Source organism: Nerophis lumbriciformis, linkage group LG13 (assembly GCF_033978685.3).
Source record: "Nerophis lumbriciformis linkage group LG13, RoL_Nlum_v2.1, whole genome shotgun sequence".
Lineage (NCBI taxonomy): Eukaryota > Metazoa > Chordata > Actinopteri > Syngnathiformes > Syngnathidae > Nerophis > Nerophis lumbriciformis.
The window spans coordinates 45,054,733-45,068,490 of record NC_084560.2 but is presented as its reverse complement, the minus strand read 5'-3'; the positions used below and the strand labels follow the sequence as shown (position 1 = coordinate 45,068,490).

At 42.1% G+C, this 13,758-nt stretch overlaps 1 protein-coding gene across 1 annotated transcript in view; it reads left to right on the top strand.

Moving 5' to 3' along the window:
* Positions 1 to 13,758, top strand: part of clybl (citrate lyase beta like) — a 239,426-nt gene that overhangs the window by 126,864 nt on the left and 98,804 nt on the right. The gene's annotated exons all lie outside the window — the stretch shown is intronic.

Sequence of the window (13,758 nt, the reverse complement as noted above, 5' to 3'; positions counted from 1 at the left end):
AAGTATATGTAAACTGGAATTTTAAAAGCAAACATTGGCATCTCTCAATATTTCATTTCTCATTGAAAAATTCACCAACTGTGATGACTACATTTTGGTATATAAGATTGCAACGTTACTTTATATCATGGTGCATATCTGGAAGATGTAAATAAACATTGTGCAATATCTCTATTAAAGTCTTATTTGTTGCATGCATAAATGATAACAATTGTAATTAAGGTGTATGCAGCAAGTAAATTACAATTATTTGTCTCGTGCCGTTCTAGTTGTGACCCTCTCCGCTCAGGCCGACAGGTGCTGCGACTTAATCCTAAACTACCTAAGTAAGATGTTTAAAACAAGCACATTTTCTCCCTACCTTGAAAATTTTTTTTTACCTTGAAAATCATTTGTTTACCTTGAAAATCATTTTTAACCTTGAAAAAATTTTTTTACCTTGAACATTTTTTTATACCTTGAAAATCATTTTTAACCTTGAAAAAAAATGTTACCTTGAAAAATTTTTTTTACCTTGAAAATCATTTTTTACCTTGAAAAAAAAATGTTACCTTGAAAAAAAAATGTTACCTTGAAAAAAAAATGTTACATTGAAAATTTTTTTTTACCTTGAAAATCATTTGTTTACCTTGAAAATCATTTTTAACCTTGAAAAAAAAATGTTACCTTGAAAAATTTTTTTTACCTTGAAAATCATTTGTTTACCTTGAAAATCATTTTTAACCTTGAAAAAAAATTTTTACCTTGAAAAATTTTTTTTACCTTGAAACATTTTTTTTACCTTGAAAATCATTTGTTTACCTTGAAAATCATTTCCAACCTTGAAAAAAAAAATTTACCTTGAAAATTTATTTTTACCTTGAAAATCATTTTTTACCTTGAAAATCATGTTTTAACTTAAAACCTTTTTTTTTTTTTTTTTTTTTTTTTGTAATTTTTTGTAATTTTTTTTTTAATTTTTGTAAAAAAAATTACATTTTTTAATTTTTTTTAAATTTTTTTAATTTTTTTTAATTTAAAAAAAAAAAAATTATTTATTTTTTTTATTTTAAATTTATTTTAAATTATTTTTATTTTTTTTTAATTTTTTAATTTTTTTTAATTTTTTTTAAATAATTAAAAAAAAAAAAAAAAATTTTAAACTTTTTTTTAAACTTTTTTTTAACTTTTTTTAAAACTTTTTTTAACTTTAAATTTTTTTTTTACCCTAACCCTAACCCTGATCTCAACCCTAACCCTAACCCTAACCCTGTATACTTTTGACCCAGCACATTTGCTCACATTTTCAGTAGACCCATAATAAATTCATAAAAGAAGCAAACTTCATGAATGTTTTTTGTGACCAACAAGTATCACTACATCACAAAAAAATAAGAGTTGTAGAAATGATTGGAACCTCAAGACAGCCATGACATGATGTTCTTTACAAGTGTATGTAAACTGGAATTTTAAAAGCAAACGTTGGCATCTCTCAATATTTCATTTCTCATTGAAAAATTCACCAACTGTGATGACTACATTTTGGTACATAAGATTGCAATGTATTGCTGATTACTTTATATCATGGTGCATATCTGGAAGATGTAAATAAACATTGTGCAATAGCTCTATTAAAGTCTTAATTGCTGCATGCATAAATGATAACAATTGTAATTAAGGTGTATGCAGCAAGTAAATTACAATTATTTGTCTCGTGCCGTTCTAGTTGTGATCCTCTCCGCTCAGGCCGACAGGTGCTGCGACTTAATCCTAAACTACCTAAGTAAGATGTTTAAAACAAGCACATTTCTCCCTATTATGGTGGCATAAAGGCAGCGGCGGCCCCCCACCATCCCCCATCAGAGGCCTTTAAAACAAGGTGACCACGTCCCACTGGGCGAGCAGCGGGAAAGCAGCAGATGCAGCAGGTTAAAAGCATTCTCCTCCCGCCCACGCGACCTCCCTATTGGCCCCACTGAACTGTCCATGAAATTGTGATTGGAGAGCGGCATAAAGGGTCGGGGGAAAAAAAGAAGTTAACTAACAAAGGGGTTTTAAGTCATGATAATAAAGATGATTGATATGGCTGCAGGCCGTTCCTGTAGCGAGACAAAGACAATACGATGGCGGCCGGCGTGACTGACAGGCCAGAGCTATGACCCCCGCGATGGCGTCGGCGGATGTCACAGCTCTCCCGTCTTTACAGCGTGGTGGACAGGAATGTGGTCTTTCAGGCTCCGGGAGGAATTCGCAGGCTTCTGACTTCTACAGCTGTCACTTTCTCACCAGTCCATGGATGCTCAGAAGCCGCTGGAAGTGTGTCCTTAAAAAATCAACCCTTTCACCAAAATTGGTACACCTGTGCAACGACAAGTGACCCTAGAGCAGGGGTCGGCAACCCAAAATGTTGAAAGAGCCACATTGGACCAAAAATACAAAAAAATAATCTGTCTGGAGCCGCAAAAAATGTTACGATTGTTATAATTATGGCAACACATGATTTAAGTGTCTAATTAGCTATATTAGCCTACTATCAAAATGACTGTATTTTCCGCACCATAAGGCGCCCTGGGTTATAAGCCGCGCCTTCAATGAACGGCATATTTCAAAACTTTGTCCACCTATAAGCCGCCCCGTGTTATAAGCCGCATCTAACTGCGCTAAAGGAATGTCAAAAAAACAGTCAGATAGGTCAGTCAAACTTTAATAATATATTAAAAACCAGCGTGATGTGGGCGCGCATGGAGTCGTATATCAACATGGACGGAGCTGCGTGAAAAAAGCCACCCGGCCTCTTCGCGTAAACTTACCTTAACCACTCGCTCATCTTTTCTTCATCCATCCATCCCTTCGAGTTAGCTTTTATGATGACGCCGGCTAGAAAGGTCTCTTTTGGCAAGGTCTTCCTTTTGAATATCACCATGGGTGGAAGTTTCTGGCCATTAGCATGGCAAGCTAGAACCACAGTGAAGGATGACTTCTCATTCCCTGTGGTGCGAATATTCACCGTACGTGCTCCCGTTGTATCCACAGTGCGGTTCACAGGAATATCAAAAGTCAGTGGAACCTCGTCCATGTTGATAATGTTCTCTGGCCGGATCTTTTTTTCAGCTATCTTGTTTTTACAATATGCACGGAAAGTAGCCAGCTTTTCTTGAAAGTCTTTAGGCAGTTGCTGTGAAATAGTAGTCCGTGTGCGGATGCAGAGATTGCGTCTTGGAAACCTGTCGCTTAGTAGGAGCCATTTTGTGGTCTTTACAGATGTAAACACACAAAGGAAATGAAACGTACGGTAATATCCGCGCGCTTCTTCTTCTTCTACGCGGGCGGGTGGTTGCTTACAGTAGAAGAAGAAGCGCTTCCTGTTCTATGGGGGCGGGTGCTTACCTTGGCGGTTGCTTGCGTAGAAGAAGAAGCACTTCCTCTTCTACGGGGAAAAAAGATGGCGGCTGTTTACCGTAGTTGCGAGACCGAAACTTTATGAAAATGAATCTTAATATTAATCCATATATAAAGCGCACCGGGTTATAAGCCGCACTGTCAGCTTTTGAGTAAATTTGTGGTTTTTAGGTGCGGCTAATAGTGCGGAAAATACGGTATGTGTCGCAGGCTGACGCAAATTTTCGTTGACAGAAATGTTGAAATGTAATATTTATTCTACGCATTTTTACAACATTATTAAAACTTCTCAAAGGGTGAGATAACTCCTGGAATTGACTGTCTTAGAATGACCAAAGGTACAGATGTGTGTGTCCAATAGAGATGCGCGGATAGGCAATTATTTCATCCGCAACCGCATCACAAAAGTCGTCAACCATCCGCCATCCACCCGAACTAACATTTAATCAAAACCGCACCCGCCCGTTGTTATATATCTAATATAGACGATGCAAGGCATTAGTGAGGTTATAAAGCTTTTGCCTGTTAAAGAAAGGAGACTGATCCAATGCAGCACAGACATTCAATGCGTGCCACGCTGTCACGGCCCAGACGCACACCAGTGCGCAATCATCTGGGAGCTCGCGCCACTCAAACTGCTGCAGGCAGCTGCGTTCTATCTTGTTTTAACATCCCGTGGCACTCTTCTGGGATCACGGCGGATGAAACTGCTCATGCTCAGGGTGTTTGTGGAGGTTCGGGGTTTTTGCACAAATGTGATGCACCATGTTAGATGTCCCGGTTTTGTGACTATCGTAGACATAAACAGCGTCGCAGCTCTTGCAAATCACGTAGCCAGCATTACTATCATCCTGATTTACAACCTCATAAAAACGAGTCCACGCTGAACTTTTCTGGCCTTTTTTTCCCCCTGGTCTTTAGTATTCCCTTTTTTAGTTTGTCGCGTACCACGTTTGCTGCCATCTCTTTTTTTTTTCTTCTTCTGTTGTGGCATATGCTGCAGGTGCCTGCTCGTTTTTCGTATGTGGGTAACAACATTTAACTATGTATATATATTTCTGAATTGGTTTAACTGCCACCCGCCTGAATCTATTTAAAATCTAATTTTTTTAAATTTCAACCGCCCGACCCGACCCGCGGATAAAATCTACATTTTTTTAATTTCAACCGCCCGACCCGCGGATAATCCGCGGACTCCGCGGTTGTGTCCGCAAACCGCGCATCTCTAGTGTCCAAGTTAAAGGAAACTGTCTTCTTCTATCCATCCATCCATCTTCTTCCGCTTATCCGAGGTCGGGTCGCGGGGGCAGCAGCTTAAGCAGGGAAGCCCAGACTTCCCTCTCCCCAGCCACTTCGTCCAGCTCCTCCCGGGGGATCCCGAGGCGTTCCCAGGCCAGCCGGGAGACATAGTCTTCCCAGCGTGTCCTGGGTCTTCCCCGTGGCCTCCTACCGGTCGGACGTGCCCTAAACACCTCCCTAGGGAGGCGTTCGGGTGGCATCCTAACCAGATGCCCGAACCACCTCATCTGGCTCCTCTCGATGTGGAGGAGCAGCGGCTTTACTTTGAGCTCCTCCCGGATGGCAGAGCTTCTCACCCTATCTCTAAGGGAGAGCCCCGCCACCCGGCGGAGGAAACTCATTTCGGCCGCTTGTACCCGTGATCTTGTCCTTTCGGTCATAACCCAAAGCTCATGACCATAGGTGAGGATGGGAACGTAGATCGACCGGTAAATTGAGAGCTTTGCCTTCCGGCTCAGCTCCTTCTTCACCACAACGGATCGATACAGCGTCCGCATTACTGAAGACGCCGCACCGATCCGCCTGTCGATCTCACATGGACATCGGGGGCGGTACCACTGGATTGGCAGACCGGGGTGGTGGTTCCTCTCTTTAAGAAGGGGAACCGGAGGGTGTGTTCTAACTATCGTGGGATCACACTCCTCAGCCTTCCCGGTAAGGTCTATTCAGGTGTACTGGAGAGGAGGCTACGCCGGATAGTCGAACCTCGGATTCAGGAGGAACAGTGTGGTTTTCGTCCTGGTCGTGGAACTGTGGACCAGCTCTATACTCTCGGCAGGATCCTTGAGGGTGCATGGGAGTTTGCCCAACCAGTCTACATGTGTTTTGTGGACTTGGAGAAGGCATTCGACCGTGTCCCTCGGGAAGTCCTGTGGGGAGTGCTCAGAGAGTACGGGGTATCGGACTGTCTGATTGTGGCAGTCCGCTCCCTGTATGATCAGTGTCAGAGCTTGGTCCGCATTGCCGGTAGTAAGTCGGACACGTTTCCAGTGAGGGTTGGACTCCGCCAAGGCTGCCCTTTGTCACCGAATCTGTTCATAACCTTTATGGACAGAATTTCTAGGCGCAGTCAAGGCGTTGAGGGGATCTGGTTTGGTGGCTGCAGGATTAAGTCTCTGCTTTTTGCAGATGATGTGGTCCTGATGGCTTCATCTGGCCAGGATCTTCAGCTCTCACTGGATCGGTTCGCAGCCGAGTGTGAAGCGACTGGGATGAGAATCAGCACCTCCAAGTCCGAGTCCATGGTTCTCTCCCGGAAAAGGGTGGAGTGCCATCTCCGGGTTGGGGAGGAGATCTTGCCCCAAGTGGAGGAGTTCAAGTACCTCGGAGTCTTGTTCACGAGTGAGGGAAGAGTGGAACCTAAACATGTGTATTAAAAATAAGTTTTATAACTGGTCCATACTATTAGGACGGTCAAGTAAATAGTGGTACAATTTGACATTGCCACCTACTGGTGTGGCATGGCTATTACAGCACTATGTTTTATGTATGCACAACTTTTTTCACTAGTCGGCCTATCTTTCTAAATATTCTTTACCGGATCTGTCACCTTCACCTTAAAACTGCAGCGTGCCCGCCTAATTGCCTGGCACTTTTGACTACCCCCTACCCCCCAAAAAAATGGTCCGCCCTCCCGTCTCGACCCGGCTGCATAGGAAGAGAGACGGACTGGAGGGGTCAAAGCCACAGAGAGCTTGCTTGGGGAGAGCAGTAGGAGAAGGGAGGGGAGATAAGGCTGAGTGCGCTAACACTCTTACACATATCATCATATCTGTATGATCAGTGGGGTGGAGGAGTGGCGGCGGGGGCGGGGGGGGATAGACCCTGGAGCGGAACTGACGGCTACACCTGTCCTCTGTCCTCATCTTTTTTTTCCGCCATCTTTGTGCCCCCTACCATTCCCCTAAACCCTCTTGTCCTCGTCCATCCTTCGCAGGGTCCCCGGGGTTAAGACGGTTCCTCTCTCTCTCGGTCTCTTAGCTGCCCTATGGTCCATTTTTTCCCTCCCCGGCGTGTGTCTGGCTGTCTCCTTTCCCCACATGGGTCCCTACACCCTACCTTCACTGCCTTTAGAGATTTTCTCCTAATCCTTGGAAATTTGGAACTAATGAACTAACTGCTGAGCCGCTGCCACGGAGCTTGGTCCCAAACTATACTGTACTTCACACTCCATTTCCTCTCCAGATGGCACGGCGGGAGGGGGCCAAGCAGAAATAGTATGCCTGAACCATAAATGAATGAAATATCCTTCACATTTCTTACATTATTTACTTACAGTATTTATCACTCAAAGGTTTAAGGAACTCATAGCCAGCAAGTGCATCCTTAAAGGGGAACATTATCAGCAGACCTATGTAAGCGTCAATATATACCTTGATGTTGCAGAAAAAAGACCGTATATTTTTTTAACCGATTTCCGAACTCTAAATGGGTGAATTTTGGCGAATTAAACGCCTTTCTAATATTCGCTCTCGGAGCATCGGGAAGCAATCCACCATTTTCTCAAACACCGAGTCAAATCAGCTCTGTTATTTTCCGTTTTTTTCGACTGTTTTCCGTACCTTGGAGACATCATGCCTCGTCGGCGTGTTGTCGGAGGGTGTAACAACACCAACAGGGACGGATTCAAGTTGCACCAGTGGCCCAAAGATGCCAAAGTGGCAAGAAGGCATAATGGTCTACTTGTAGGATTATGGGAGTTGTGGTAATACAAGAAAATAGTTAGAAAACAATTATAGTTTGATGACTAAAAGTCATAGTTTTACTGTAGTCAAGTTGACATATTATTACCGTATTTTCCGCACTATCAGGCGCACCTAAAAACCACAAATTTTCTCAAAAGCTGACAGTGCGCCTTATAACCCGGTGCGCTTTATATATGGATAAATATTAAGATTCATTTTCATAAAGTTTCGGTCTCGTAACTACGGTAAACAGCCGCCATCTTTTTTCCCGGTAGAACAGGAAGCGCTTCTTCTTCTACGCAAGCAACCGCCAAGGTAAGCACCCGCCCCCATAGAACAGGAAGCGCTTCTTCTTCTACTGTAAGCAACCACCCGCCCGCGTAGAAGAAGAAAAAGCGCGCGGATATTACCATACGTTTCATTTCCTTTGTGTGTTTACATCTGTAAAGATCACAAAATGGCTCCTACTAAACGACAGGGATCCGGTTCATGAAAAGACGCAATCTCTCCATCCGCACACGGATTACTATTTCACAGCAACTGATATTCCTGTGAACCGCACTGTGGATACAACGGGAGCACGTACGGTGAATATTCGCACCACAGGGAATGAGAAGTCATCCTTCACCGTGGTTCTAGCTTGCCATGCTAATGGCCAGAAACTTCCACCCATGGTGATATTCAAAAGGAAGACCTTGCCAAAAGAGACCTTTCCAGCCGGCGTCATCATAAAAGCTAACTCGAAGGGATGGATGAAGAAAAGATGAGCGAGTGGTTAAGGTAAGTTTAAGTTTACGCGAAGAGGCCGGGTGGCTTTTTTCACGCAGCTCTGTCCATGTTGATATACGACTCCATGCGCGCCCACATCACGCTGGTTTTAATATATTATTAAAGTTTGACTGACCTATTTGACTGTTTTTTTGACATTCCTTTAGCGCAGTTAGATGCGGCTTACAACACGGGGCGGCTTATAGGTGGACAAAGTTTTGAAATATGCCGTTCATTGAAGGCGCGGCTTATAACCCAGGGCGCCTTATGGTGCGGAAAATACGGTAGTAATAATTGGTCAGAGTGAAAAAGTGCACTTTTTCAAAATAGTTGGGTCATTATTAGCAAAATGTTGTCATTTTTTATCGAGATTAAGGCGAGAGTTGAGTTGGATCACCAAAAAAAAAAAAAAAAAAAAAACTTGAATTGAAGTTGTGGAATGATGTGTAAAAATTATAATTTTTGCAGGAATACATTTTTGCGGATAATTGTAGTATTTGTAGGTCAATTCCACAAGAACAAAGTCATAATTTTATGACACAAATATGTAATGTAAAGTTGTAATAAATGAAAAATTAAGTACTTGTATTTTTCAGATTATAAATCAGTTTTTTTTCATAATTTGGGTGCGATTTATACACATTACCGTAAAATATCAAATAATATTATTTAAAAGCGACACCGAGGGAGAAGATTTCAAAAAAAATTTAAAAAGTTAAAAAAAAGTTAAAAAAAAGTTAAAAAAAAGTTTTAAAAAGTTTTAAAAAAAGTTTAAAAAAGGTTTAAAAATTTTTTTTTAAAAAGTTTTAAAAAAAGTTTAAAAAAAGTTAAAAAAAAGTTTAAAAAAAGTTTAAAAAAGTTAAAAAAAAGTTAAAAAAATTTTAAAAATATTTTAAAAATATTTTAAAAAATTAAAAATATTTAAACACATTTAAACAAATTAAAAATAATTTAAACATTTTTTTAAAAAAATTAAAATTTAAAAAAAATATTAATTTTTTTACAAAAGTTAAAAAAAAAAAAATTTTTTACTTTTAAATTGGACATTTGTTCCGCACACTTTACCGACGAAAGCTATGCTACGACAGAGATGGCAAGAATGTGTGGATATCCTGCGACACTCAAAGCAGATGCATTTCCAACGATAAAGTCAAAGAAATCTGCCGCCAGACCCCCATTGAATCTGCCGGAGTGTGTGAGCAATTCAGGGACAAAGGACCTCGGTAGCACGGCAAGCAATGGCGGCAGTTTGTTCCCGCAGACGAGCGAGCTAAACCCCCTGGATGTCTTGGCTCACACCGTCAAGAGAAGAATATCGACCCTAGCTTCCCTGGCCTGCTGACATCAACTCCAAAACTGGACAGATCAGCTTTCAGGAAAAGAGCGCGGATGAGGGTATGTCTACAGAATATATTAATTGATGAAAATTGGGCTGTCTGCACTCTCAAAGTGCATGTTGTTGCCAAATGTATTTCATATGCTGTAAACCTGTCAAGACTTGGTCCTGGGTGTTTGCTTTTCCGGAATGCAACGGAAAGTTGGCTCGGGCGAGACGGGAATGTAAATACATGATTTATTTAATACATCAAAATAAAGTACAAACGAAAAGCGCGCACAGTGGCGGAGAACAAACTTTGAAACCAAAAGACTATAGCATTAATAAACAAAACTTACTTGGCATGGACTAAAAGGAGCAGCATGAACGATGGACATGAAATCAAGTGTCAGAAATGTGCCGAGCATAATTGTGGGATGTCGTCAGAACGACAAACTGAATCGGTAATTACATACTTGCCAACCCTCCCCGATTTTCAGGGAGACTCCCGGAATTCAGCGCCTCTCCCGAAAACCTCCCGGGACAAATTTTCTCCCGAAAATCCCCCGAAATTCAGGCGGACTCGGGTCCTCCACAATACAAAAAAACGTACCTGCCCAATCACGTTATAACTACAGAATGATGGAGCGCGAGTTCTTGATTTCTTATGTGGGTTTATTGTTAGGCAGTTTCATTAACGTCCTCCCAGCGCGGCAACAACACACAACAACAGCAGTCACGTTTTTCGTATACCGTAAAGCAGTTTGTCTGCCGTAAACAGCAAAGTTGTGACACTCTTAAACAGGACAATACTGCCATCTAGTGCATTTGATGAAAGCACTTTTGTGCGTGCCACACATCAACGCATCATCAGAGAGGGTGTTCAGCATGGTTCGAAAAATAGTGACAGAGAATAGAACGAGGATGGACGGTTCAACCCTTAACTCAACAATGAGTAGATGAGTGTTACGTGTGTGTATATGTGTAAATAAATGAACATTGAAATTCAAGTATTTATTTTATATATACAGGTAAAAGCCAGTAAATTAGAATATTTTGAAAAACTTGATTTATTTCAGTAATTGCATTCAAAAGGTGTAACTTGTACATTATATTTATTCATTGCACACAGACTGATGCATTCAAATGTTTATTTCATTTAATTTTGATGATTTGAAGTGGCAACAAATGAAAATCCAAAATTCCGTGTGTCACAAAATTAGAATATTACTTAAGGCTAATACAAAAAAGGGATTTTTAGAAATGTTGGCCAACTGAAAAGTATGAAAATGAAAAATATGAGCATGTACAATACTCAATACTTGGTTGGAGCTCCTTTTGCCTCAATTACTGCGTTAATGCGGCGTGGCATGGAGTCGATGAGTTTCTGGCACTGCTCAGGTGTTATGAGAGCCCAGGTTGCTCTGATAGTGGCCTTCAACTCTTCTGCGTTTTTGGGTCTGGCATTCTGCATCTTCCTTTTCACAATACCCCACAGATTTTCTATGGGGCTAAGGTCAGGGGAGTTGGCGGGCCAATTTAGAACAGAAATACCATGGTCCGTAAACCAGGCACGGGTAGATTTTGTGCAGGCGCCAAGTCCTGTTGGAACTTGAAATCTCCATCTCCATAGAGCAGGTCAGCAGCAGGAAGCATGAAGTGCTCTAAAACTTGCTGGTAGACGGCTGCGTTGACCCTGGATCTCAGGAAACAGAGTGGACCGACACCAGCAGATGACATGGCACCCCAAACCATCACTGATGGTGGAAACTTTACACTAGACTTCAGGCAACGTGGATCCTGTGCCTCTCCTGTCTTCCTCCAGACTCTGGGACCTCGATTTCCAAAGGAAATGCAAACCAAACCAACCCCTTGGGGTGCCATGTCATCTGCTGGTGTCGGTCCACTCTGTTTCCTGAGATCCAGGGTCAACGCAGCCGTCTACCAGCAAGTTTTAGAGCACTTCATGCTTCCTGCTGCTGACCTGCTCTATGGAGATGGAGATTTCAAGTTCCAACAGGACTTGGCGCCTGCACACAGCGCAAAATCTACCCGTGCCTGGTTTACGGACCATGGTATTTCTGTTCTAAATTGGCCCGCCAACTCCCCTGACCTTAGCCCCATAGAAAATCTGTGGGGTATTGTGAAAAGGAAGATGCAGAATGCCAGACCCAAAAACGCAGAAGAGTTGAAGGCCACTATCAGAGCAACCTGGGCTCTCATAACACCTGAGCAGTGCCAGAAACTCATGGACTCCATGCCACGCCGCATTAACGCAGTAATTGAGGCAAAAGGAGCTCCAACCAAGTATTGAGTATTGTACATGCGCATATTTTTCATTTTCATACTTTTCAGTTGGCCAACATTTCTAAAAATCCCTTTTTTGTATTAGCCTTAAGTAATATTCTAATTTTGTGACACACGGAATTTTGGATTTTCATTTGTTGCCACTTCAAATCAACAAAATTAAATGAAATAAACATTTGAATGCATCAGTCTGTGTGCAATGAATAAATATAATGTACAAGTTACACCTTTTGAATGCAATTACTGAAATAAATCAAGTTTTTCAAAATATTCTAATTTACTGGCTTTTACCTGTATGTATATATATATAGCTAGAATTCACTGAACGTCAAGTATTTCTTATATATATATATATATATATATATATATATATATATATATATATATATATATATGAATAATAATAACTGGGATTTATATAGCGCTTTTCTAAGTACCCAAAGTCGCTTTACATGTAGAACCCATCAATCATTCACACCTGGTGGTGGTAAGCTACTTTCATAGCCACAGCTGCCCTGGGGTAGACTGACGGAAGCGTGGCTGCAATTCGCGCCGACGGCCCCTCCGACCACCACCTATCATTCAATTCACCGGTGTGAGCGGCACCGGGGGCAAAGGGTGAAGTGTCCCGCCCAAGGACACAACGGCAACGATTTTTTTGGATGGTTAGAGGCGGGGAGCGAACCTGCAACCCTCAGGTTTCTGGCACGGTTGCTCTACCCATACTACGCCATGCCGCCCCATGAAATACTTGACTTGGTGAATTCTAGCTGTAAATATACTCCTCCCCTTTTAGCCACGGCCCCAACCACGCCCCCGTCCCACCCCGACCACACCCACCCCCAACCCCTCCATAAGCCATTATCGGACATCTCTAGTCTTAAGTGTATCCCTGTTGATAAACGCAGAAATCCTGCCCAAAGGTCCTTGGCACCAAATTTGAGGGAAGCCCTAAAAGGTTAAAAACAATCTTTGTATTGTGTTGGTTTTGAAAATGAAAAATGTCAAAATAGCCCCTGCATGCTTTATTTTTTCAGTGTAAAAAGACACCCCTGTGTTATGTAGACCAAAATGAAGTGTTTTAAATGTAGAAGGAAATCATAATATGACCCCTTTAAACCTGGCAATACAACAAAACTGTACTGTTTGGTGTCAGCCACTGATGCGTATGAATCTCTGCTCTGATGGATTTTTTTTCCCCTTTTTTCTCCATCCTTCCACCGGTCTTCCGAGGAGCCACTGAAGCAGAGAAAGACCTGTCTCTTTGTGGGCCCAAAGCAGCTGAGAGGAGATTAGATGTTCAGTGCATGACATTATTACGGGCTATTACCTTTTTGCTGTTCAGTCAGTACACGGCGCTATGGCCTATGCATGAACTGTGTCCGACACCGGAGATTTTCAACTTTACATAAATTATGCGGCCAACTGTCAACTGTTACATGACCTCAGTGGAGTGCTCAACTGCTGGTGTTATTTCCCCAAGACACTGAAAGATCTGCCCGGCCTTGAAGTGGACTCCAATGACTAAACTCTTGAAGCTCCGGGGAAGTGTTGATTTAGCCTATTGGCTTTATGAATGCTGAGTATTTTGTATTTAACGTCTTTAAGTACGTGGGTGTGTTTAGCTGCAGGGTCTCTGTGCTTGTGTTTGTGCCTGACACCAAAGAAATGGCCCAAGAGACGTGAGGGAAATTCTCAGTCACGCTGCCAAAACTCACAAGCGGCATGTGTGAAGCACTCAGGCAGTAAATAAGAAACCGTCCTGGCTCTATCATAAACACCCCTTCATTCCACACCGTACTGTCTGTCACAGTTTTTTGGGTGGTAGGTTGCATATATCAGGTATCATTTTGGGGTCCTAGAGATCTGGGTCCACAGTAAGAGGGCAGTTATTGGCATTCAACTCCCAGTCCTTACATTGACATTCAATTCGTATTAAAATTGACTTTTTTATATCCATCCATCCATCCATCTTCTTCCGCTTATCCGAGGTCGGGTCGCGGGGGC